Source organism: Meriones unguiculatus, chromosome 17 (genome assembly GCF_030254825.1).
Source record: "Meriones unguiculatus strain TT.TT164.6M chromosome 17, Bangor_MerUng_6.1, whole genome shotgun sequence".
NCBI classification, from domain to species: Eukaryota; Metazoa; Chordata; class Mammalia; order Rodentia; family Muridae; genus Meriones; species Meriones unguiculatus.
The window spans coordinates 13,719,106-13,746,061 of record NC_083364.1 but is presented as its reverse complement, the minus strand read 5'-3'; the positions used below and the strand labels follow the sequence as shown (position 1 = coordinate 13,746,061).

General features: G+C 42.1%; 1 long non-coding RNA gene and 1 pseudogene across 1 annotated transcript in view; one reads left to right on the top strand and one right to left on the bottom strand.

The window, feature by feature from the left end:
- LOC132648628 (uncharacterized) overlaps positions 1 to 26,956 on the top strand; it is a 356,879-nt gene that overhangs the window by 29,896 nt on the left and 300,027 nt on the right. The window lies entirely within an intron of this gene.
- On the bottom strand, positions 2,894 to 14,357 carry LOC132648651 (ribitol-5-phosphate xylosyltransferase 1-like; annotated as a pseudogene).

Sequence of the window (26,956 nt, the reverse complement as noted above, 5' to 3'; positions counted from 1 at the left end):
TTTTAACTGATGTACCAAACTGTTTATTCGAAAAAGGGTACTCAACTTAAAGCTACTTTAACATTTTTGGTACAGATTAAACTGAAATTAATTTGTTACTCTTTAAGAGTATTATTCCCCTTCACATCCTCACTGTGATTTAGTATTTAGCCTCAATAGTTCCAGTTTCATAATAATCAATTTTACATGTAATAATTTAACCTTTTCTGTTCATTGCATAATTTATAATGGTATTATGAAGTCTTTATAAAGTCCAGAGATGTCCAGAACATACTTCATAAGATTATGCTCCCACTGATGCTTTTATGATGCATTCAAGATTTTCTGACACAACCTAGGGAGCAGATAGCTAGAGGATAACCCATCAGCATTCCTGTCATTCAAGTATCCTACATCAAGTTCTGATTACAGCACTTAAGGGCTTTGTCGCCTGAAGTTCTCCAATCTTCCACATTTCTTCTGCAACTCACTTCCAAAGTATTAAGAATCACATGGTCAGGGTATTGTAACAACAGCCCAACTCCCAGGACCGATTTTCCGTATTAGTTCCTTTTCTTGTTTACTATGAAAAAATGTTTTGACAAAGCAAGGAGAGAGTTCATTCTGTATTCCACAATTCAAGGGTATAGTTGATATATATTGGAAGACCTAGTTGGTAGCTGGATCTCAAGCAGTTGGTCACATTGTGAACTGGGACCAGAATAAGTTCCTTTGCGAAGAGGTTTAGTGCCTACATCCATCTTTTGACTAACCTGTAGCCCCTGCTCCATTTTTAATTGGATTATTTGCTTTTTTTGTTATCTAGTTTCTTGAGTTCTTTACATATTTTGGATAATAGTCTTCCATCAGATGTGGAGTTGGTAAAAATCTTTTTGCATTCTGTAGGGTGCTACTTTAATTGATAGTGTCCTTTGTATTACAGAAGTTTTCCAGTTTCATGAGGTCCCATTTATCCTAGTGCCTGTGCGATTGGTGTTCTGTTCAGAAATTCATCTCCTGTGCCAGTAAGTACAGAGCTGTTGCCTGCTTTTTCTTCTATCTGGTTCAGTGTATCTGGTTTTATGTTGACTGAACACAGCTGTATCTGTTGGTCTGGACAAGTTGTGAAAGGTATTTACTTGAATAATAGTACTATTGAACTTTTAGCATGATTTCAGCAGAACCTGTTGTAAAAGATTTTAGATCACCTTTTAAATTCCCTCAAGCTCTCCCAAAGCATCTATTTTGCCTGTTTCCCTCGTTTTATCACAAATTCAATTCTGCAAAAAGGGATAGACCTGACACTCTTACAGATAAACAGTGAAAATCCTTTTTTTCTTTTTTCACCCTGAGATCCAAGGTAATTGGCTGCTGGACTGATGGGACACACAGCAATCACCAGCTAAGATAGTGTCATCAAACCATCTTCTGTAAGACAGCAAGCAGCAGTAAGCTAACAGCTCCAGGAACATGACCTGGTGTTTCAGGTATTGCCAAGTTGACAACTGTTGTCTCCTAACCTTCCATGCTTACACTACCCTGCTATCTTCCTAGGATGAACACTCACCATCCTGAACTCTAGTCACAGCATGGAGTCTGTTCTAAAGGCTGTGCAGCCATTAGAAGGGGACTGGCTGGCAAAGCAGGTCCTGTGAGACTTTTACACACCTCTCTGTAGTCTGGAATTCTTCTACCTGGTCAGCAGTGATGCAAACAGTTGATGCCTGACAGTTCTGCTAGCCTGGATACATCCATTTTTGCCTCCTTTCTGGCTTTGGTACCCTGAAGATGTCAGAAAATATAAGCCAAAATAAACTTTCCCCACTTGTTCCTGCCGGCTATTTTGTTACTATGTTAAGGACACAAATGCTTTTCATACTGAGAAGAGAGTATGGCCAGTTAGTTGGCTTGAGCAAAATCCTCATGGAAACTGAAGTTTTTAATGTTTTTTTTTTCTTACTGCAATAAGCAGTGTTTTAACATATAATGCTGTTTCCCTAAAGTTTGCAATTTCTAATATCGGTATATAAAATAAAACGTGTTATCAAGTGCAATGTTTTGGGACTATATACATGGTGTACTAGCCACAACTTGCTAATTCACATACAAATCACCTCAGAGTTGATACAGTTTGTGAAAGTATGTAACACCCACTCAGGCACCTTTCAATTATATTAAAATAATTTCCGTGTTATATAGTAGAGCCATTAAATTCATTGACACTATCTAACTTCCGCCATTGATCAGCATATATCCTGCTACTGACATGACCAGATGTCAGCCCTAGTAAATAGTACTGTATCAGTTAGTTCTTTATTTTAATGTGTCATATGCACTTGTGTGCATGGAAGACAGAAGAACATGTCAGGATCTACGGAGCAATACTTACAGATGGCTGAGTGTGTGCCATGCATGCTGGGCACTGAACTCAGGCTATATGCAAGAATAGTGAGCACTTTCAAACACTGAGCCAGCACTCCAGCCCATACAGTGGGTTAAAGTCAGTGAGCACGGTCAGTAAATGCTAGCTTCTTGATCTCGGTAGAACTGAACCTGAGTCACCTGTCTACCTATCCATCCATCCACCAATCTATCTATCCATCTGTTTGACGTGTTTGTGTGTGCACGCTGGTGGGGTGGTCACATGACAGCCCATGAGACTCACTTCTCTCCTACCATGTGGTTTCTGGGGGACTGAACTTAGTTCATCAGGCTTGGCAGTAAGCACCTTTAAACACTCAAGTATCTTGCCAGGTGAGCCTCAGTAAAATATCGCCATTTCTTTGATCTTGTATACAGCAGTAGCCAAAAAGGAGAACATTTGGTCCCTTCTGTGAAACTGAGTTGATGGAGCCGCCTTATCAAGTGCTGTACATATTCACACTTATGAACACACACTTACAACTAGGTATGATTAACCTTTATTATTCATAAAAAATGAGCTTTTTAAAATATTAGTAAATTTCCACTTTAGTTCTGTTTTGAAGTGTTGGTACCAGTGAAATAACATTTTTCTTCTTTGAATCTTTTCTTGTAAAGTTACAGTCTTCTCCTTTTCTAAAATGGCTGGAAGCTCCTTCCAGTCCTTGATGAAGATAAAGGGGGCACCCATGGCCTTGAGTAACTGCAGAGGAGCGCTGTGGTGACTGGACATGTTTCCACAGTGGCCAGCTGTCATCACATCTTCTACCACAGGAATGGAGCCAAACGAGCAGGCCTCATATATTCTGTAACACTCTGTGTTCACTCCTACAGGACACAAAGTGAGGTCACTCTGAAGCAAAGCATCTTGGTAATTCTTAAGTCTTTCATTTGTCTCCTGAGGCTGCCACCTAGGAAATTAAACAAACAACAAAGAAATCCCTGTAAGTTTTCCTTTCCTATGGCATCTTTTTTGAAGCAAATCTTTTAATGTCAGTTATCAAAAATGTGAACACATCATAGAGATGATAAATATGAGAGGAATTGAAAATGTTGGACCAAACACATTTCATAAAACTTCTTGAAGGCTTGGGGGTGTGGGTATAGCCCAGCTGCTAGAACTCAGACCTAGTATTGATCGTCATCTATCCATAAACTGGGTATATAATTCCCTAATTCTACAAGTTGGGAGGCATAGGAAGAATCAGGAGTTTAACATCATCCTAGGCTAAATACCGAGTTTGAGGCCAGCCTGTGCTACATGAGACTGCCTAAAACAAGTTTTTTGTTTTGAACATTTGAAAATAATCTGAACATTTTATTGCTGTATATTTAAAAATATCCAGTGATCAATCTTCGAATGGGTATATTCATTCAGTCCGTAATTCCCAAGTGTTTAGTTCTCTCGTCTTACTCTGATGCAGCTGTGCTGTATCCAGTGGTGGGCATTAGGTCTTTCAGTTAAGTCAGGACATTTTCTAGAAAGTCTGATGCCCTGTGAGGAAAAGCACAGAGGGGCTTCTGGAGTGACAGAGCTGCATTTTCGTATGGGTGATTACTGAATGTTTCACTGCCAAGGGCTCAGAATCAAGAGCTGTATGTGAACAGGCAGGCTAGTGCAGAAGAGTAGAGAAGAGTAGAGTGGGGAAGAGTAGAGAATAAACAAAGATGAAGGTCATGCTTGTGCTTGGTATGCCCAAGAACTGGTAGGGAGGCCAGCAAGGTGGAAGTAGAGGAACTGAGTGAACAGTCAAAAACTATAAAGTCTGCTCACAGAAGACTGACCTGTAGTGTTCTGATGAGGGAACGACATAAGCAATAAACATTTTAACATTCAATCTGGCTGTGGTCTTGAGAATGGAATGAATATATAGGCCACATACATGCAAAAGCTGAGCCTGGCATTCTTTTCCATTTGTATTCTCTTAGTGAAATAAGCACCAGTCTCTAAAGGGAAACTGAGGAGGTGTCAAGAGGTTAGGACAGAAGGTATAAAGCAGTCTTTGAGGACAAAGGGGGAATAATTTAGGAAATAGATGAGTGATGGGTTCTTCAGCTTTCAAACTGTCTAAACTTATGCACAGCTGCGTGAGTATGGCTATGGAGTGGGCAGAAAGGGAGACTAGACAGGTAGGGTTTGCTAGATGGGAAAATTAGAAAGGGGAACATATATGCAGGGCTGGTTGACTGTAGAATTTAAGCCGTGTAATTCAGAAGTTGATACAGGGACAGGAAGAACAATCAGGGGATAGTAAAAACCATGTTGTAAATTCCAGCTGAACTGTGGAGTCCCATTACAGAGAATGAGTTAGAATGGCAAGATAGGATGGTTACCAATAGAAATGCTAGAACTCGAGGTCGTGGAGAGACCTTGTGGTATGTGAAATGCAAGTGGTCATTTAGGAAATGACCATAACAGGAAATGGCTGAGCGAAGCCTATGATCTATGAAGGGGAGCAAGGAAAGAAACCTTATACCAAGGTGATGGAAGGATTGCCTAGACTTAGAAGTCACCAAGAATTCAGACAAGACTGGTGTCAGCCAGAGGGGCACTGGAGCTCCAGTCTTTAAGGAATCAGGGAGGTAAGGTGAAGGTGAAGGCTCAGGGCTACAGAGTTCCAGTTACACACACTGGCATGAGACTGAGAACTGGTGTTTCGGGTGCCGAAGGACAGAATGGTCTAGAAGCAGCAGGAGCACAGAGGGTACTACCTGACCTCTAGCTAAGCTCAACCAGAACCATTTTATTAGTGCTTTTTCCTCCAGCAAGACTTTCCTCTCTCATACCACCTCTCACTCACCAGCCCTTCAGCTGCTGTGTAAGCACCCCCTGTGCCTTATGTCCTTTGCTTTGGCTCCCCTCTCTAAATGGACCCTGCTGACTCCTGTGCCCTCTTCAGGCCTGTATATAATGTAGCCCTCCACCTGGTGCTCTCCTTCGCTCCTTGAAAACAAATGTTCTACCCTCTACCTCAGTCCTCTCTGTGGCCTTCTTGTCTTTAATTCTTTTCTTACACGGCATTACCATCTCCTGACACACACTGTTTTACTTGTCTCCTCCAACAAGTGCTATGAGGGCACTGTTTTTGTTTTGTTTTTACTGTTATTATGAGTAAGATGGTTTCTGGCATTTGCCAGTTGTTTGGTAACTCAGAGTAAATGAATTTAATACAATTACATTAACAGTAATTGTATTAAATTCATAGTAATTAGTGATATCCATCTAGAAGGCTATTTCTCTCACAATTAAAAAATAAATTTCTAGATCTAGAAGCATATGTTTTAGGCATCCATTCCCTGGCCACTCAGCTTTATACTCCATGTGTTTATTTAATAGCAAAAGAAATTATTGCAAAATGACTTCCATTACTCCATCAATACTTTCTTCCTGAGTATAATGGGAAAGACTGGAGAAAAGCCAGTTTCCTAAGTTTTAGTTACTGCTGTACCTTCAGACAGGAGGCTGGAATAAGCAGTTACCATTGTTTCTCTGGAAACCTATTTGTACACAAGGTGACATTCGGATTGGAGAGCAACAGGAAGGAACCATGCAAACATTGAACTTACTGCTCTCTTGCAGAAACCCAACAAAGTTTACCACCTCCATCTTGTTTCAAAATGTTCATTAGTGCTTGTCTTGATGAGTTTTCATAGACAGTTCCTAAAAAATTACATATGTAGGGCCTCTCATCATGCATCATCGACGTGCTGGCTTCAACCACGGGAAACTTTCTGTATCTATAAAAGCAAGTAATGAAGTACTATATGGTAGGATGCCCCACAGCTTGGCTTGTTAAGCCATGTGTTAAGGACAATGGTTTCTAAGCACATTGTACACCACAGACATAAACAGTCCTATTTGTCCACTAAAAAGAAAAAGTACTGTTATAATCATGAACTCTGAAAAGTTAATTTCAAAAAAAAATCCATAGAATAAAACAATGAATAAAACCTGTGTTGGTATGACGTTCTTTTGAAATGTATACACCTTACCCTTGTTCATTCCAATGCTGATTTCTCCCCGCCCCCCAACTGTCTGGTTTCAATCCGGATATTGCCTTGTAATTACTTATTTTAAGCATCCTGTCTCAACTGTGTGTAAACAGGCCAAAATAAAGAAATTAGACACAATGTTGTGCTGGGAGGAGCCACAAGACAGGAAAAAGGGAGGAGCCAGAGGGCAGTGGGAGGAGAGGAGAGGTAGGAAAGAGAGCTGGAGGACAGATTGTGGAACTACAAGGGGATGGACTGGACATATTTCACAAAAAGCAAGTATAACGTGGGAAATCTAAATGTTAGGAAACCATGAGGGCTTGGAGGTTTAGGATGGAGTAATTATTGCCCAGCACTGTGTTCTAGGTTAACTAAATAAACCCAGTGTCTGTGTGTTGATTTGGTTATACAGCTGCTTAGGACTAACAGCAGTGTCACTAGAAGATATATTAATCACCACTTACAACAAACCTGTTATTATACAGAGGAGGCTCATTCCACTGGCACTGGTTTGCAAATAAATGTGTGCCTGTAGTCTATGCTGTACACAAGATTATTATGGCATTTTGGGTCAAATAACTTTTTGTTTGAAAGAGTGCCATAGACTGCACCATGTTTAATAACATTCCTGGGCTCTACCCCCTTGACACCAGTTGTTATAATTCCCCCTCTTCAGTTGAGACAACCAAAAGGTTTCCAGATGCTACCCAATGTCTCCTCATCAGGAACAGGGTGAGGCTGGCAACACCAGAATTACTATGCTTCTGTCTTCTATTAGGTGAGTAGGTGATGTCATACAATGTGGAAAAAGTATAAATATTTCTACAAATACAGGCACTTTTCAATAAATAGATTTTTCTGAAGGTTGGGTGTACTTACAAAGTTTTTGAAATTTTAAGGATGGTCCCAGCCTAAACCTGTTCGCCTGGAATGTTGTCCATGTAGGGGTGGGAATACCTGTCCCTGGCATTTCTCTAGTGACATCTGTACAGCTAAAGCAGTCTGAATCTACAAATGGTGGTAACCAGTGACATAATAACAAATGTCGGATTTAATTCTATCAGTGAGATGATTCACTTCATCAACAAATATCTGAGTACCTACTGTGTATAAGCATTATTTTAAAATTTCCTGTTTTTTATTTATGTGTATATAAGTATATTTGTGTGCCTGCTTGTCTCCATGTGTAGCCAAGCACCCACAGACTTCAGAACAGGGATTCAGAGCCTTGGAACTGTAATCACACATGGCTATGTGACACAGCTTGTGGGTGCTTAGAACTGAATCTGAGTTTCCTATATGAGCAGTAATTGTTCTTAACTGCTGAGCCACCTCTATAGCCCATTTCTACAGAACTATTTTAAATCAGGGAAGAAAACTCCTGACCTCATAAAGTTTATATACTACTGAGAGCCTATCTCTTACTATTAAAAATCTATCCACAGAAAGTTTAAAAAATGTTTTCCATTTTTTTTAAACTGGAGGATGATTATATATTGAGGACCCTAAACTATCATTTAATTAACCTCTGCTTTTATAGTTGAGATTAACATCAAGTCAGCCAATCACAAACCCAAGGAATGTGTATACAGCATATAAAAATACTGCCACAACAGTATTTGTTTTCACAAGAATTATGGCTCTGTCTTTGTTCATTCTCTGCTAAACATCTCTTCAGGACACTAATAAGCTTAAAATTTTATCCTATATCCATTTTTAGAACAAACAAGTACTGTTCAGTTCTCCTCAGAAGATGGTAAAATACAACAAAGCAGATACTATTGCCACTTATGCTCGAGGCCACTCTTTTTGATGGTAGGAAAGATTGCCCTGCCTCATCACCAGTGAGCTTACTGCCATTTAAAACACCATCTTCCCTGTTCTGTTCAGAACACCAGAGGGATGCCTTTCTTATCTTGTACTTACAAAGTTGCTACACCTAAAGGCCACTGGAAAACATCTGCGCCATTAATCCAAGGGCTGTCGTATGTTATGAAAAGCAGGTCCACAAAGCCTCCATTTCTTTTGAGGAACTGCATTATCCAGTCATTGTCACAGTATTCATTTCTAAGCAAGACAACAGCCAGATGCTGAAGTTTCTGGGTTTGCATTAAATTCTGTGCATAAAGTAACCACTGGGTGGCATGGAAGATCTTTGCTTTTTCTCTTCCATTTAACACAAGGACCACATTGTCCATGTCTATGGAGAAGTACCCTGGAACCACACCCGGGCCAGTGATGAAGCTGTCGAAAACACCACACCACAAGCAAGAGATAAACAAAACTGAACAAAGGAAATTTCAATGGTTTTATATAAAATCTAGAATAAGATTTAATTAATATTCTCGTTGGAAGTGCAATTTGTATAATGCAAGTTCTTCTGAGCAAGTGGGACAGAATAATAGAAAGCTTTGGATGTAGAAATTCAGCTAGTATATGAGAGTGGACTCTCATTTCTTCACTGAAGGCAAGGCAGTAAGATACAATGTAAAGGAAAGCATCAAGCTTCAGGAGATTCTGACAATAATTAAAAGGATTTGTGTGCATGCCTGCCAAGGTGTTCTTGTGACATCCAGAGGACTTTTGGAGAAGTTGGTTCTCTCCTTCCACCATGCAGACCTTGGGGTTGAATTCAGGTTGTCTGAGTTAAGGGCAACCACTTTTACCTGGCAACTCATCTTACCAGCCCTTAAAGGATAATTTTATGTAAATATGAAAGTACATAAAAATAAGTATTGAAAAATACTTATATATCTTCCATCAGTAGAAATATAAAAATTTGAGTGAAATTATACATTAAACTCCTAATAGCAATTCTCTAGTGAAGAATAAAAAGAGTAGGAAACAAAGAAAAGGCTTTTATTGGAAACAATTCTGTTAGGAGGAAAGTTAAACATAGAGAATTCCTGACAGCTGAGATATATTAAGTCTGAGTGGTTAGCAAGTGGGAGAATGTTGTATTTTCTTCTTTGCAATATATTTTTAAGAGTCTTCATAAAAGGAATAGACATGCTCCATAACTCACACTGTCATCCGCTGCCCCAAGCAATCACTGCTGCCGAAGTGTTCTGAACTTTGGGAGTCAAAGTGCAAGGGAATGAGCAGTTGGGAAGTGAAAACAGTGAGTGTGGACAACCATTCTAAAATTCAGGATGATGATCAACGGAAAGTAGTGGGGGAGGAAAATGAAGGAGAGAGAGGCAGCACCTGACAGAACATGGTCTGAGAAGAGAAGGATGGAATGCACAGAACATCCTGGAGTAGGGAGATCACCTCCTAGAGAGCTCAGGGTGAGGGAAGGCCATGAGAGAGAAGGGGTAAAGATGCCTGAGCATCTAGTTAAGGGAGAGAATTATGGATGCCCTCATTCTTGGTGTGCTAGGAATAAGAATGTGCGCCCCACTCCCTGTCCATGTGGCGCTGGGAACCAAAGCCAGATGTGTGCATGTTCAGTGAGAGTTCTACCAACTGAGCTGTATTTCCAACCCCTAGCTACTACACTTAAAACAGGAAAATTTCCTACTATACACTAACATTACAAAAATAAGGCTTGTGTATGAGTAGTATAATGTACAGAGTGAGTGCTGTGTTCTAATCATCTAAGGTTATTACTGATAATCCATTAACTGAAAATAATCATGTACAGAATTCTAATTTGCTCTTGTGGGTTACTCAGCATATGTGTAAGCATCAGAACTTACAATTTTCAATATATTTTTCTACCGCTTGCCTCAACTGAAAAATGTCTTCAGAGTAACCACTTCCATATAGAAAGCCCAGAGGAATCATTTCAGTCCGAAGTAACTGTGCAAACAGTATAGTTTGGAATTCACAAAGTCAGTACCAGTGTAACTTGACTGAGACTACAACTTACGATTCCATAAGACTTCATTAATTTTGGATACATTATCTACTACTTTTCATTGTTTAATAGGGTATTTTAAAAGTCTGTCAAAGAACTTGACTACAAAGTTCTCTAAGAGGAAAGAACACGGTTTCTTCCATGATGACGTAAAATCTTGCATACAAACCTCAGAAAGGCAAACTGGGCTTAGCCTTTCTTGGTGGTAGTTAACGATGTTTTCTATCACTGTGGTAATACCAAGTAATTATAAGCTTAAGGATGACACGCATGACTGTGCCTTCAGGGAAGAAATGAGAGTCTCACATATTCCATTCTATAGACTAGTTGAATTCCAGAAACTTCTCTGCAGTGTTAGTCGACTGACATGTTCACCTCTCAACTACAAACACAGAGAGCAATTAATGCATGCAATAGACATTCACTTTTTTTTTGGACTGGCCATTGAACCCAAGGTGTTACACATTCTATGACAGCCTTCCTGCCACTAAGATCCACTTAGTCTTTCAAGGAGTGAAATCTAACTAGTGTGAAGTTTAGGAGTATACACACAACCTACAATGAGATTAGAACAATGAGGCTAAATACCTGTTTACACTGCATGTATGATTCCTCTGAGAGAGTCAGGCAATGACAGCTAGGGAGATAGCTGAGTTGGCAAAGTGCTTGTGCCGTGAGCATGAGGACCTAAGGACAATTCTTGAACTAAGATAAAAGGCTGATGTCGTGACGGAGAGGCAGATCCCTGGTGCTCACTGTCCAGACAGCCTAGCCTATTCACTAAGCTTCCACGAGAAACCTTTTCTCAAAACCAGCTGGTTGCTGCAGGCTGCCGAGGTGGGTATGTGGGCACACATGTGAACATAAGTTTGAAGAGAGAAGTGGTGGGTTGTACAGAGAAGGAAATGGAGGGGAGAGAATGCAGGTTGAACTGGATCATGTATTCATGATCTAACATGTATTCATGTCCTCATGTACTAAATTATGATGTACACCTGTTCCCAGCACTGAGGAGGCAGAGGCAGGCAGACTGTTGTGAGTTTGAGGCCAGCCTGGTCTACAAAGCAAGTCCAGGGCAGCCAAGGCTACACAGAAAAACACTGTCTTCAAACAACAATAACAAAAACCAAGTAAATATGTAAAAACAACTAATATTTATTTCCATTAAAAGCCAACTGGAAACAGTACCTTCATGATAAAACTATGTTTTTTTCTAATTAAAATCATCTTAATTCTATTTGAAACTTAAGAAATTACACAGTGATAAGTAAGTTAAATAAAAGTAAAACCCTTGAAAGTGTTGGTAATGCACTGTTTTTTTAGAATCTAAAAATCAAAACAGAAACAGTTTTGAATTTTGGAAAAAAAGGGAGCCTATATAATTACGTAAATCATAGTAGATATGACATAAAATGTTTTAATAAGTAAAAGTTGGACTCTGAGTATTTCCAGGTTAACCTAACTAGGAATAAAAGAAAATCATGAAAGTAATGTTTACTTTCGTCCTCTAAGGCATAGACCATTGTGTTCATTTACCAGTCAAGTGTATAAAATGTGGAACATGAAGTTTTCCATATCATCAGCTAAAACCAACATGGAAATAAGACTCCCCAGGATTTATTTACAGACTTTTAATTTCTTTCTTCTCTGCACTGGGGACTGACCCCGGGGCCTGGCACATGCCAGGCAACTCATCTGCCACTCAGGCAGGTCTCCAGCTTTCCCTCCAAAATTACCTTGAAATGTCTAATTTAATAAGAAAACGTTTACTAAAGTGTAAGCAGGACCTATTTATTTTTTTATTCATTCCCAGGATTGATTTCTGTCTTCTTCCCAAGCTGAAGCATAAAGATAAAAAACAGGTTTATTAAAGTATATATATACTGTGCATACTATATGATAAAATATAGAGCATTCTTATGAGAGTACATTCCCTCCAGTAGGTCCATGAGACGTCACGCGGCAGGCAAGGTCAGTGTTGTCTAACAGTACCTGTACTGTGTTCTTTCTACAATCAACTGTCCTTCCCTCCATTGCGCAGTCATGTCCGGGGGATCAAGAGTGCCTTCGAAAACATGTTCCCACAGATACAAAACTGGTAGTCAAAGCACAAAACCAGACACATCTGTTGTTTAGCCGTTTTAGAATGTTAGGAAAATGAATGTTTTATTCTTTTCTCTTTTGACTCTGAGCTGAGACGCTTCTCTCCATGTTCGGTTGCAGGCGGTGACCAAGACATTCCTCGGTCACCTATCGCAACTTACTGTATGTGGGGTAGACTTCAGTGGCTGTAGTTGTAAAGATGACAGGACATTTTACTCATACAGAGGAACCCCAAATGTCACTGAACCCTGGCTACCCATCATATTCTGAAGCAAAATGTATATTATAAACTAAAATACCATCATTATTAGAATTACTTTAATATTGTGACTGGAGAGACTAAATGTCTTGTGCTGAAGCCACAAGTACACCAAAGCATTCAGTGTGTCAAGAGGATAGATATCACCTCCTCATTTGATCAAAGGTCCTTGAAGGCATGATCTGCTCTGCAAGCTGACACTTCATCCTGTCTCCTAAGGGCAACCACGATGCTTTGTTTTGTTACATGAGGTAACATTAATATGCAGGCCTACAACCTCTGAGAACCCCTTGTCAGTTATTTTGAAAGATATTCTTTGGTCCATTTCCATTATGCCATGCTGTTAAAGCCACACTAAAAACCAGTGTGAAAATGTGGGCCATTGTATAAAACATCCAAATGTGTTAGGCTAAATAATGCCCCGCTTCTCCAGGTCATACCGTAATCTCTAGATCCTGTGACTATTGTCTTACACAGCAGAGTGTCTCAATGTGACCTAGATGCTGAGATGCAGAGCCTTCCAGAGACAGACTCCCTCCTTGAGGTAGGGAGAAGATGTAACGTTCTCAATCGGTACACAGGCAGTTCACTACAGCAGCCTCAGCAAACTGTGCTATGTGGGTAGAACATGGTACCTGGAAGGCAGGTGCCACTGTAACAAACAGTTACATGTGGAAGGGGCTTGGAAACTGGGAAATGGGGGAGCTGGAAGAACTCTGAAGAGTAACTTTTTTTTAATTTTATTTTTATAAGCAAAGTCTACTTTAGATTGCCTGAAACAGACTGCAGAATAATTCAGATGCTCACAGTTCATTTAGTGAGCAAGACTCAGAAGACAGCAAGGAACACAGTAGAGAAAACCTACATTGCCTTAAGGACACACTCACTGAAACTGACTTCGTTAAAGGAAATACACAATCTAGCAAATTCCACACCAGGACAGGACACAGTTTATACTGTCTTCTCAAGCTTTTCCTCTTACACTGACTTACCAATGGCTGCTTTGCCCTACATTTGTACACTGTGTTCGTGTTTCTCTTATGTGGGCTTGTTTAATATTTGCAGATGATCTTCTGGGCTCCTCCAAGGGGCTTGGGTCACTTTTCCAGCCCCACCCCCTGCAGCTCCAGCAGGCTTGTCTTCTTAGCTCCAGAAGGCTACATTCCATTGCTGTTGCTCTTCTTGGTGGTAATCTTATGTTACTGCAACTGGGATGGATTTCCCCAATAGCCTCTCAGAGGCTCTCTGCATGGTCCCTTTAATCCTGGGTCTTCAACTGCTGCTGAGGCTGCACCTTCACCAGTGGCCTCTCCTGGCTTCTCACAGAGCCAAGTCTCAGCTGATCTCCACACTCCTTCAGGCCTTCAAAACCAATACCACCTGGGTAACTCTTACATTACCAAGTTCTGTTGGCAACAGCCTTGGCCACCTCTGGAACACAGCACCTGTGTGTTGACCCCGAGAAAACACTTTCCAGAAGGCTTTACGTTAATGATGCTGGGCTCTTAATCACTGCTAGTTCCTCAGCTGAGGCTGACCAGCACTGATTGTCTCAGTCACACAAAAATTTCTCTTCAACAGTGCTGGTCTTTTGTTAATCACAGCTAATTCTTCAGCTCCAGCTGTTCAGACACCACAGATTCCTCACACAAATGGCCCAGCAGAGTCTTTGCTTTCCTCTGAACCTTGCCAAGCCAGGCCTCTATTGTCAGCACCGCTCTCAACATCCTTATCTTCCATGCTCCAGCAGCTGCCCACTAAGCTGTCAACACTGAATGGTTTTTTTCATCCAAACTTTTAAGTCCTTCTGCAATCCTCCCAAAACATCACGGTCAGCTCAGTCTCACAAAACACCCCACAATCCTGGTACCAACTTGTCTTAGTTAGGGCTGCTATTACTACAGTGAAACACTGTGACCAACAAGAAAGTCAGGGAGGAAAAGGTTTATTTGACTTACATATCACTGAAGGAAATCAGGACGGGAACTCAAGCAGAGTGGGGACCTGGAGGCAGGAGCTGATGCAGAGGCCATGGAGGGGTGTTGCTTACTGGCTTGCTCCTCAGGGCTTGCTCAGCCTGCTTTCTTATAGAACTAGGACCATCAGCCCAGGGATGGCACCATTCAGGATGGGCTGGGCCCTTCCTCATCAATCACTAATTAAGAATATGACCTACAGCTGTATCTTATGGATCAATTGAGGCTCCCTCTTTTGAGATGACGCTAGCTCATGTTAACAAAAGATTTGCCAGGACAGATACCAAGGGACTTTGGGGATCTTCCTGCCTCTGCCTTTCCATCCCTGGGATTACTGTGTCCTGGGACAGAACTGGGACCTTTGGACCTTGTTCTTCTTTGCAAGCACTTTACTGATCGAGCCTTTTCTCCAGCCTGGATCTTCTAATGTCTTTCATTAAACTCTTTATTTATATGCATATTGGATCTTTTTGTTTCATTTTTTATTTTTTTCATGTGAACTTAGTTATTTTCTTTTTTTTCTTTTATTTATTTATTTATTTGTTTTTTTTTTTTTATCAGTTACATTTTATTAACTCTGTATCCCAGCCGTGTCCCGATCCCTCATTCCCTCCCAGTCCCTCCCTCCCTTCCTCATCTCCACCCTGCCCCTTTCCAAGTCCACTGATAGGGGGGACCTCCTCCCCATTCATCTGATCCTGTTTTATCAGGTATCTTCAGGACTGGCTGCAAAGCCCTCCTCTGTGGCCTAACAGGACTGCTCCTCCCTTCGGGGGTGGGGAGACCAAAGAGCCAGTCATTGAGTTCCTGTTAGAAATAGTCCCTGTTCCCCTCACTTTGGGAAACCAATTGGTTACTGAGCTACCACAGGCTACATCTGAGTGGAGGTTCTAGGTTATATCCATACATGGTCCTTGGTTGAATGTCAATCTCAAAAAAGACCCTGTGCCCAGATATATTTGGTCCTTGTGGAGCTCCTATCCTTTCCCCATCAGACTAACTCCCCTTCTTTCTTATGATTCCCTGTACTCTGCCAAAGGTTTGGTCATGAGTCTTTGCTTTGAAAACACTGCTAGTTAGAGTCTTTCAGATGCACTCAGTAGACTCCTGTCATACGTTCAATGCACATCCCATCTGTCTTTCTAAATGAGGATTGATCATCTTACCCCATGTCCGCTCAATTGATTATCTTTTTTAGGTGTATAGATTTCATTATGTTTATCATATCTTATAGGTCTATATAAGTGAGTATATCCCATTTTTGTCTTTCTCCTTCTGGGATATTTCACTCAGAATGATCTTTTCTAGATCCCACCATTTGCCTGCAAATTTCATGATTTCCTCCTTTTTGATTGCTGAGTAGTATTCCATTGTATAAAAATACCACAATTTCTGTACCCATTCCACCGTTGATGGACATCTGGGTTGTTTCCAGGTTCTGGCTATTACAAATAGAGCTGCTATAAACATGGTTGAGCAAGTGTCCTGTTTGTGTACTTGAACAAACTTTGGGTATATACCTAGCAGTGGTATAGCTGGGTCTGGAGGAAGCACTATTCCTATTTGTCTTAGAAAGCGCCAGATAGCTTTCCAGAGTGGTTGTACCAGTTTACATTCCCACCAGCAGTGGAGGAGGGTTCCCCTTTCTCCACAACCTCTCCAGCATGTGTTATCGCTTGAGTTTTTCATCTTGGCCATTCTGATGGGTGTAAGGTGATATCTCAGGGTCGTTTTGATTTGCATTTCCCTGATGGCTAATGAGGATGAGCATTTCTTTAAGTGTTTTTCTGCCATTCGATATTCCTCTGTCGAGAATTCTCTGTTTAGCTCTTTTCCCCATTTTTTAATTGGATGACTTGGTTTGCTGCTTTTCAGCTTCTTTAGTTCTTTGTATATACTGGATATTAGTCCTCTGTCAGATAAAGGGTTAGTGAAGATTCTTTCCCAATCTGTAGGCAGTCGTTTTGTTTTGATGACGGTATCCTTTGCTTTACAGAAACTTTTCAGTTTCATGAGGTCCCATTTATTGATTGTTGCTCTTAGAGCGTGTGCTGTTGGTGTTCTGTTCAGGAAGTTGTCTCCTGTGCCAATGAGTTCTAGGCTGTTCCCCACTTTTTTTTTCCAATTGATTTAGGGTATCTGGTTTTATGTTGAGGTCCTTGATCCACTTTGACTTTAGTTTTGTGCAGAGTGATAAATATGGATCTATTTTCATTTTTCTGCATGTAGACATCCAGTTGGTCCAGTACCCTTTGTTGAAGATGCTGTCTTTTTTCCATTGAATGGAATTGGCTTCTTTGTCGAATATCGAGTATTCATAGGTGTGTGGATTTATTTCTGGTTCTTCTATGCGGTTCCATTGATCCTCCTTTCTGTTTCTATGCCAATACCATGCAGTTTTTATTACTTTTGCCCTGTAGTACAGCTTGAGATCAGGAATGGAGATACCTCCAGATGATCTGTTGTCGTACAGGATCGTTTTGGAGATTCTGGGTTTTTTGTTTCTCCATATGAAGCTGAGAATCTTTTTTTCAAGGTCTGTAAAGAATTGAGTTGGTATTTTGATGGGAATTGCATTGAATCTGTAGATTGCTTTTGGCAGGATGGCCAGTTTCACAATGTTAATCCTACCAATCCATGAGCACGGGAGATCTTTCCATCTTCTGATATCTTCTTCGATTTCTTTCTTCAGAGACTTGAAGTTTTTCTCAAACAGGTCTTTCACTTGCTTGGTTAGAGTCACACCAAGGTACTTTATGTTATTAGTGGCTATTGTGAAGGGTGTTGTTTCCCTAATTTCTTTCTCAGCCTTTTTGTCTTTGGTATATAGGAGGGCTTCTGATTTTTTTGAGTTGATTTTGTATCCTGCCACTTTGCTGAAGGTGTTTATCAGCTGAAGGAGTTCTCTGGTTGAATTTTTGGGGTCGCTCAAGTATACTATCATATCATCTGCAAATAGTGACACTTTGACCTCTTCCTTTCCGATTTGTATCCCCTTGATCTCCTTTAGTTGTCTTATTGCTCTGGCTAGGACTTCAAGTACTATGTTGAAGAGATATGGGGACAATGGACAGCCTTGTCTTGTCCCTGATTTCAGTGGGATTGATTTAAGTTTCTCTCCATTGAGTTTGATGTTAGCTATAGGCTTGCTATATATTGCCTTTACTATGTTTATGTATGTTCCTTGTATCCCTGATCTCTCCAAGACTTTAAACATGAATGGGTGTTGGACTTTGTCAAATGCTTTTTCGGCGTCCAAGGAGATGATCATGTGGTTTTTCTCCTTCAGTTTGTTTATGTAGTGGATTACATTGATGGATTTCCATATGTTGAACCAACCTTGCATGCCTGGGATGAAGCCTACTTGGTCATGGTGGATGATATCTTTGATATGTTCTTGGATTCGGTTTGCAAGTATTTTATTGAGTATTTTTGCGTCAATGTTCATAAGAGAGATAGGCCTGAAAGTCATAAGAATTACCAAGATGCTTTGCTTCAGAGTGACCTCACTTTGTGTCCTGTAGGAGTGAACACAGAGTGTTACAGAATATATGAGGCCTGCTCGTTTGGTTCCATTCCTATGGTAGAAGATGTGATGACAGCTGGCCACTGTGGAAACATGTCCAGTCACCACAGCGCTCCTCTGCAGTTACTCAAGGCCATGGGTGCCCCCTTTATCTTCATCAAGGACTGGAAGAGGAGCTTCCTGCCATTTTAGAAAAGGAGAAGACTAACTTTACAAGAAAAGATTCAAAGAAGAAAAATGTTACTTCACTGGTACCAACACTTCAAAACAGAACTAAAGTGGAAATTTACTAATATTTTAGAAAGCTCATTTTTTATGAATAGTAAAGGTTAATCATACCTAACTGTAAGTGTGTGTTCTTAAGTGTGAATATGTACAGCACTTGATAAGGCAGCTCCATCAACTCAGTTTCACGGAAGGGACCACATGTTCTCCTTTTTGGCTAATGCTGTATACAAGATCAAAGAAATGGTGATATTTTACTGAGGCTGACCTGGCAAGATACTCACACAGGCAGCCTGAGGGGGTCACAATCAAAGTCACATTTAAGTGGGATTCATTTAAATGGAACTGGAATTCTTCGTTTCATATTTTTTTAAGGTAATGTGAATACCCCATTTTTTAAAAAGATTTATTTATTTATCTATTATGCAGTATTCTGCCTGCATGTGTGCCAGCAGGCCAGAAGAGGGCACCAGATCTCATGATAGATGGTTGTGAGCCACCATGTGATTGCTGGGAATTGAACTCAGTAACTTTAGAAAAGCAGCCAGTGCTCTTAAACTCTGAGCCATCTCTCTAGCCTGGATCTGGGATTCCTATCACCCATGGTGCTGTTGGGGTTTATTCTGTATTTGTACCTGAGAAAAGCAATGTGAGACAAGAGGCTGAACTACTAGAGAGGAATTGTTGCCTGAGCCCAGAACGGACTCGGAGGTACAGAGGCCTCAGGGGTGAATCCTAGCTCTGCTGCTAAATAGTATATTAAAAAAAATCACTACCTGCCTAGGCCTCAGTTTCCTCATCTTTAAAATGTGTTAGTTCTTAGATCCCTGGAATGGAATAAACTCTTATTGAGATGATTATTTAAAATTGCTTAACAGAAGGGCCTCTGGCTTAGGCCTTGTCTTAGTCACTCTTCTGTTGCTGTAAAGAGACACCATGACCAAGGCAGCTTACAAAAGAAAGCCTTTCCCCAGGGGCTTGTTCACAGGTTTGGAGGGTGAGTCCATGGACACCAGGGTGTCACACAGGGTGGCAGGCAGGCATGGGGGTGGAGCGGCAGTGAGGGCTTCCATACTGAGACAGCAACCGAGAGACAAACAAACAGAAAGAGGCCTAAACACTCAAACAGCAGAGCCTATGGGGACAAACTCAAACCCCCTCGGCCCTATAGTTGAAGCATCTAGAGGCTAAGAAAGGAGGAGTGCTTCCTCCCGGGAATTGAGACCAGCATAGGTACCGCAGGAAGCATCGGCCTACAGCCTCAGCCACAGCAGCCAAGCAGTTTCTACACACCAACTGCATTTGATCATCTATAATCTGTGCCTCTTACTGTTCCTGTTGAGAGAGATGCTGTGTGGCTCAGCTGCCCTCAAACTCATGGTGCCTCCTCTCCTCGACCACCACACTCAGCTTCAACAGACTTTAACAGGAAACATTTTAAAAATGAGAGACAATGCCTTACACACACTTGATTTCACCAGGGTCTCTGTAATGCAAACTTACCTGGAAGTTGTGATGAGGTATCCCGTGAGAAAGAGCACAAGAGATAACAGGTTTTATTCTGAATTCCAGTCAATCCTGGGGAAGGGATTTCAGGGGGAACCTGGGGTATTTTGTTCAATGTTGAGAGAATTAAATGCTCATAGTCAGTTTTGCTTAGCTTTTTATTCAGTCCAGGAGCCCACCTTATGGAATAGAGCCCCACACAAGGTTGAGGTGGGTTTTCCCATGTAGGTAATCCCTCACAGGCGCACCTACAGGTTTGTCTCTGGATGCCTCTGGACCCCCACAAGTTGACAACATTAACTACCACTGTGTTCACTCAGCAATCAATATGATATGTTGAGTGTTCGTGGCTTAACGTTTCCAAGTTTGGGGATTACTCACTAAAAGTGAGCAGTTTCCACACAGTCTCACAAGAACCCCACAAGATGACACTAATATTGCCCTAATATTCCTAAATGGAATCTGGAGACTAAAGATTCTATAAATCAGACATAACGAGGATGTAATCCCAGCACACATCTTCCTGCACCCGGATTGACTCTTCTTTCCTGCTGTCTACTGTTTCCTGTGGACCTGTAACTCCTTGCCACTGGGAAGCAGGTTCACGCATGCAAGATGAGCACTTCTGATCATGGCTTTATACTGATGGATCTTGTTCCTCACCTGGCCTTCAGTGCCATCATCTTTTTCAGACTTAAGAACCAAACCGACTCCCAAATTTGAAAATGGTGGACAGGTAAAGTCTGGGGTACCTGAAGTCTGGTTCCTCCATCAGTCCTGTGTGACTTGGCTCCACCTTGTGGTGGCTGTTTTCTTAGCCCTCTGCTCCTCTCTACTGCCTCCTAATTCACATCTTTTCACTCTTCAGAGGTATGTGATGAGAACTTTGCCTGCTGGTGAGATTCCAGCCCTCTCTGGATAGTCCAAGTTTCCAGAAGCAGAGCTTCCTGTCCCATGTGACCCTTTACCCCTGGTGGAAGTAGGGGTATTCACCAGGGCCTGTGGCCAAACATTGTCACTTACAGAAGCATTGCTTTGCTTCAGTGCCGAGTAATTGAATGGTGTCAGTGTGTGTGTGTGTGTGTGTGTGTGTCTGTGTGTGCACTTGCATGTGTATACATGCATCTATACATATGAAGGAAATAGGCTGACATCACGTGTTCCTCAGCCCCTTTCCACCTCAGCTCTTGAGTTAGGGTCTCCCTCCTAACCTGGGGTGCACCCATTTGGCTAGGTTGATTAGGCAGTGGGGCCCAGGTGTTCTCCTGCCGCCTTCCAGGCTGGGAACCTACAGACTCACCCCATCACACTGAGGACTTTTTACATTTGCTGGAGATCCAAACTCATGCTTTCACGGTGGGCGCTTGACCAACTGACCCATCTTCCCAGACTCTGAAACAAATTTTAAAATAGCAAATGGAAATGCACCGTTGGTGCCAAGTTCACATACACGTTCAGACATGCACAGCCGAGCTGCAGTTAAGACTGAGTGCAGGGTAGCACAGCTCTCTTTGTCATGAAAAGAGCAGAAATTTTCATGGAAATGCTCTGCTAGTGCTAATTCTCATCTTGACCTGCATGAGTGAGCTCAAGCCACGGACCGGCAAGAGATCACACAGCCCCCTCCCTTTGCAAGTTTGATTCCAAAATGTCTTTCTTCTAGAATGTAGGCAAGGCCAGGCACATTTTGAGGCTTCATCAAAAGAAGATTAAAGAGTTTTGTTTGTAATGAAATGAGTTGATGTTTAAAAAAAAAGAAAAAAAAGGAAAAAAAAGCTGTTTCTTTTTATTTATTCACTTTCCTGCCAATTGTAGCTCCCTTCCTCCTCTCCTCTTGATCCCACCCCTCACTCTTTCCCTTGCCCCCCTCCCCTTCTCCTTGGAAAGTGGGAGCCCCCACCATCACCAACCCACGCCAGCATATCAAGTCGCCTTAGGGCTGCATGCACTTACACGTTCAGTGATAGTGTCTGGGATCCAGTCCTGGGACATGTCATAACCAACATCAGAGCACTTTAGAGTCTGTCTTAGACTCAGACACACCACTTTACACTTAAGACGACACTTCTCAGGACCAATGCGCATATGGGGCACAGGGAGATCTCGTCCTTCTTCAGAGGAAAGCCTGAGATGCTGAAGTTCCAGTAAGCTCTGAGGAGGTGTGCTACGAAGGCCATTCTGAGGAGCAAAGACACCATAAGTTCCAAATATTGACTGGGGAAAAAATTTCTCCAGGTGAGTCTACTCATGTGAAGCTCAGAACTAAAGCACATCAAGAGTTTTACTACCTGAATGCCCATGATGGTGCTGACAAGACAGTTTTCATTGAACACATCTCTAAAAACTAATTGTTTCTTCAGTACAAGACAGAAAAAAAAAGATAAAGTAAATGGGCAGGTACAGATAAAGCTGGGATTACAAGCACCAGGTGGCATTGCCCTTATCTCATGCCTTCCTAACTTTTTGTTTCATTGTTGCTACAGCAGGCCTGGGGTCAGAAGGATTGTCCACTGGGTAATAGTGCTGGTCAGGTGAGCCTATGAACCTGAGATGTAGCCTTGGGATCCAGCATGCAATGAGGCTCAGCTTCTAAAGCTTGTCCTCTGGCCTCCACAAATACACAATGGGACACATTCATGCACTCATACATGTATGCACACACACACACACACACACACACTGTACACACCTATGCTCTCTACAAACATACTCTGTCCACACACATACTCTCTCTCTTGCTAAATGATAGTTTAAAATAGAAAAACTTAAAATTAAATCAGGCTTGTAGAATTGTGGTGTGTCCACCAGGAAAAACTGCTTGGACACAGGGTTCAAGCTGATAGAAAATATTAGTGAGCTGGCAACTACAGTGAGCACTCAGGATCCTAGGGTAGCCCTCAGCTTTTCTCAAGGTGAGCTTTTAAGCACGAAACCCATAACCTGTGTCTGAGGTCTGTCTTCCCCTCCTTTTGCTCACATCTCAGACTTGGGAAACCATCACTGTATTCTTCTCTTCCATGAACCAGAGATTTTCAGATTATCTTATCTCACAGAGGTGAGATAATACAACATTTATCAGGTTTATTTCACTTGACATACCTTATCCATGTTCAGCCATAATTTTTCTTCATATGAAAATTCTTCCATTGTGTGTAGGTCATGTATGATGAGTAATCTTGGGTTGTCAACTTGATCACATCTGGAATCAACTAAAACTCAAGCACCTGGGCACATCTGTCAGGAATTTTCTTTTCTTTTCTTTTTTTTATTTTAGAACCTTCTTTTTCTTTTTCTTTTTTATTTAACCTTCTAAAAAGATTTTCGAAATTATACTATAATTACATTTCTCCCTTCCCTTTCCTCCCTCCACACCCTGGCATTTCCCCTCCCTACTCTGCTTCAGATCCATGGCCTCCTCTCCTTTCATTAATTGTTATGGCATTGCAAATATGTATATCAGTATGCATAATCCCAAATATAACCTGCTAAGTCCATAAAACATTGCTGGTGTGAGGAACTTCTGGGAGGCTGTTCTGCACTGGGCATCTAATCTGTGTGCCCTTCATGAAGCTGGTCCCCTTCAGATGGGATTTTCCTGGACTGGGTCATTTGAGAGGGATCCTTTGGGGTCAGATGACCCACCCTAAATTTGGGCCACACCTTCCAGTGGAAGCCTGCATAAAAGATCCTGGAAGAAGGGAGTCTTTGCCTTTTGTCCACTCACCCTCCCTTTCTCTGGCAAGTTCATCCATCTTACTGCTGAGGCATTTCTTCACTGGCATTACAGCCTACTTCTTTGGGATTTCAACATATACTGAGGACCAGCTTAGACAGCCAGCTTTGTAGACTGAACAAACTACGGGGATCTTGAAGCTGGTAGGGATTAAACTGTGGCCTTTGTTTATGCAAGGCATACGCTCAGTAATTGCTGATCTACAACCTCCCTTCCTATATCCTGTATTTTATCATTCGGGGCTCTTTGTATCCAAGGCTGACTGTGAAATCCCCACGTTGCTTAAGATGACCTTGAACTTGTGGTTCTCCTGGCTCTGCTTACAGACTGCTAGGAGAAGAGGCGTGCCCCATCACAAGCAGTTGTGTGTGGTCTGGGAAGCAAACCCAGGGTTCTTATTTGCTGGGCCAAGAGTTCCACCAAGTGAGCTCCACTCCACTCCAGCCCAGCTCTGCTTCCCCACAACTCAGCCCACACATGCTGACTTCTTTGAGCAAGCCTGCACACAGGCACACACACACATATGCACACACGTACACACGTGAACACAGACAAACACACACCAGAAGCTACAGAAAGAAAGAACACAAGGTTAAATGTCAAAAATGTCAAACTGTGTCCAGAACATGAAGTGGGGTTTGGAAAGGCGGCTGTGACGGCCATTCTTGACTGAGAACTGGATTCCAGTTATCTGGTATTATGTAAAACCCCAAAATGAAAAGGCACACCTGTGAGGGATTCCTTGCTTAATTTTAATCCTCATCTTTGAACAGGGAAGCCGTGCCTCTAATCCAGGCCACACCTTCCGCTAGAAGCCTCTATAAAAGGCGCTGGAACTAGGGAGCTTTTGCTATTTGCCTGTTACTGCCTCGCTGAGAAGAAGTCCATTCCTTCACTGTCCTTGCAGTCTACTTGTGTAGAATTCTGGCCTTTACTGAAGACCAGCTGAGACATCCACACTCATGGACTGAAAAACTACTGGACTTTTGGACCTTCCATTGATAGGCAGCCATCTCTGGACTAGCTGGACTTCAGCCTGTAAGTCATCTATCTAAACTCATCTATCTATCTGTCTATCTATCTATCAATCTATCTATCTATCTATCTATCTATCTATCTATCTATCTATCTATCTATCTATCTATCTATCTATCGTGTGTGTGTGTGTGTTCTGTTACTCTCTAGATCCCTGACTAAGCCTGCCAGCCTTGTAAACAAGGGGTGCCCAGTTGTCCACATGCTTTGGTTCTGCCCCTGCGGTTCTCTGCTCTGAGAAGCTCCTTTGGTTAAGAGAGGAAGGCAGGAAAGAGCTGATAGGCGCGCTCTTCTCTGTGGTTTCTCTCTACCCTCTTGTGGCGGTTGCCTGAATTTGCAGGGTGAGAGGCACAACCATTCCACAGTGATCCACTGGGATAAAAGGCCGCTGTCTTCGCTCACCTTTCAGAGTTTATTGCAGTTCGGTCATTTATTTGTGTTGGGGGTGCGGCAACTGCTGGCTTGCCACAGCACATGTGGAGGTCGGAGAATAATTCGGGTGACTGGGTTCTGTCTTTTTATCTTGTGTGACTCAGGAATTGCCCTGAACTGGTCAGAGTTGCCAGTGAACAGCTAACCGGGCTGAGCCATCTCATTGGTCCTCAGTTCTGTTTGGCAACGATCAAATCAAATATAATCTACAAAGCTTCGCCACTGATCAATCACATGTTATATGAGTTTTATGGAGATATGGTTATGTATCTAGATTTTTGGGAGTGAGAAAAGCAGCTACAAGCAGGTTTAAACTCATGGTTTGGCCTCCGTCTTTCAAGGTTTAAGGACATAGAAGCTTCTCAAACTATTTCTAAAAGCTTTTACAAGGGATAACTATCTTTTCATTTATTACATTTTTTTTCTAATTTTGTTTTGTACATTTTAGCAGTGATTTTTACTTAGTTCTCCAGTACACTGTTTCTCTGGGAAAAAAAAAAAAAAAAAGAGAGAGAAATTGGCTTAGTACAAATCCTAGGTTTTATTTTTTTAAGATTTATTTTTAATGTGTATGAGTGTTTTACTTTCACATGTGTAAGAGCAGTGTGTGTGTGGGTTTCCTGCTTAAAGCCAGAAGAGAGTGTCAGCTCCCCTGGCACTGGAGTTACAGCTGATTGTAAGGTACAAAGACAGGGCTAGGAATCAAAGTGTGGTCTTCTAGAAAAGCATCACTCTTTACCACGGAGCCATCTCTGCTGAGTCATCCTAAAAAGATCTCTCCAGCCAAGCAGTGGTGCTGCCGCTTTTAATCCCAGCACTTGGGGGTTTTTATATTTATTTATTCATTATATGTGCTGAACTTCTGCTCCTCTGAGTTCTTACTGATCTTGGGTTTGCTTCAGCCAGCAGGAGTTCCAACAGGAATTCCAGGAATGAAAACAAGCTTTAAGACCCTAGACCTGGGGATAGTGGGCAGGGCCTCCATTCACCAATGAATGTTGCCCTGGTGCATAAAACCACATCATAACCAGCTTGTGGAAACTGGCCTTCCAGAGCCTTGGTGACAGTGGAGGGAGGCACACAGTAGTCTTGCTTCTAACGTGTGTTGACTGCTGTCTTTGGCTGAAAGTCTCTGACACTCATTGTGATTTCCACAATTTCAGGTTCTACAGAGGCTCCTTGTGCCCTAGAGCGATCCTTCTCCCTCAGTAGGGAAAAACAAAAGGCAGAGTCGGAACTCCACTGACCTTTCTATATCGGGACTGAGGAAATGCCACCTGAAAGACAAGATTAGAGAAGATCAGCTATGTGAGAAGTGTCCTTTGACACTGCCACCTCCTTCTGTCTTGGTGGCCTAACTGACCCCAGCGCCAAAAGAAACCTGTGCTCTTCCCCTGCGGATTCTGACCTTGAACCACCATGTCTGGTGTGGATAAGACATCTCCCAGTTGACTAAAGGACCCTTCAGCCATCAAGGGGACAACCCAAGAACTCCCACAGAACGCCCAGCTGACCTGCACTTTGACTTGGACATCAGAAAGCTGTGTTGCAGCAGGCAGCCAACACCTGAGCAAAGACAATCCAAGTAGTCCCTCTATAAGGCAGCCTTCCAAGCAGGGTAAAAGAATGAGCCCTGAACAGCCAGAGAAAGGCCAGAAGAGGAAATGCCAAGAAGACAAAGAGGATGATGTGTGGTCCGAAGAGCCAGTCCAGTCCTGGAAGAAGCTGAAACAGGAACAGCATGAAACAGAGCTTGGGGATGAAGAGCCTGACAAGAGCCGAATATGGACACCCCAGGAAAAGGGTCCATTACAGCTAATGGCCCCAGAGTGTGCCAAAGGCCCTGAGGAAGAGGCTGTGACTGAGGAGTCTGTGGGTGGAGGCCAGGGTCTCAAGCCCCTCCACA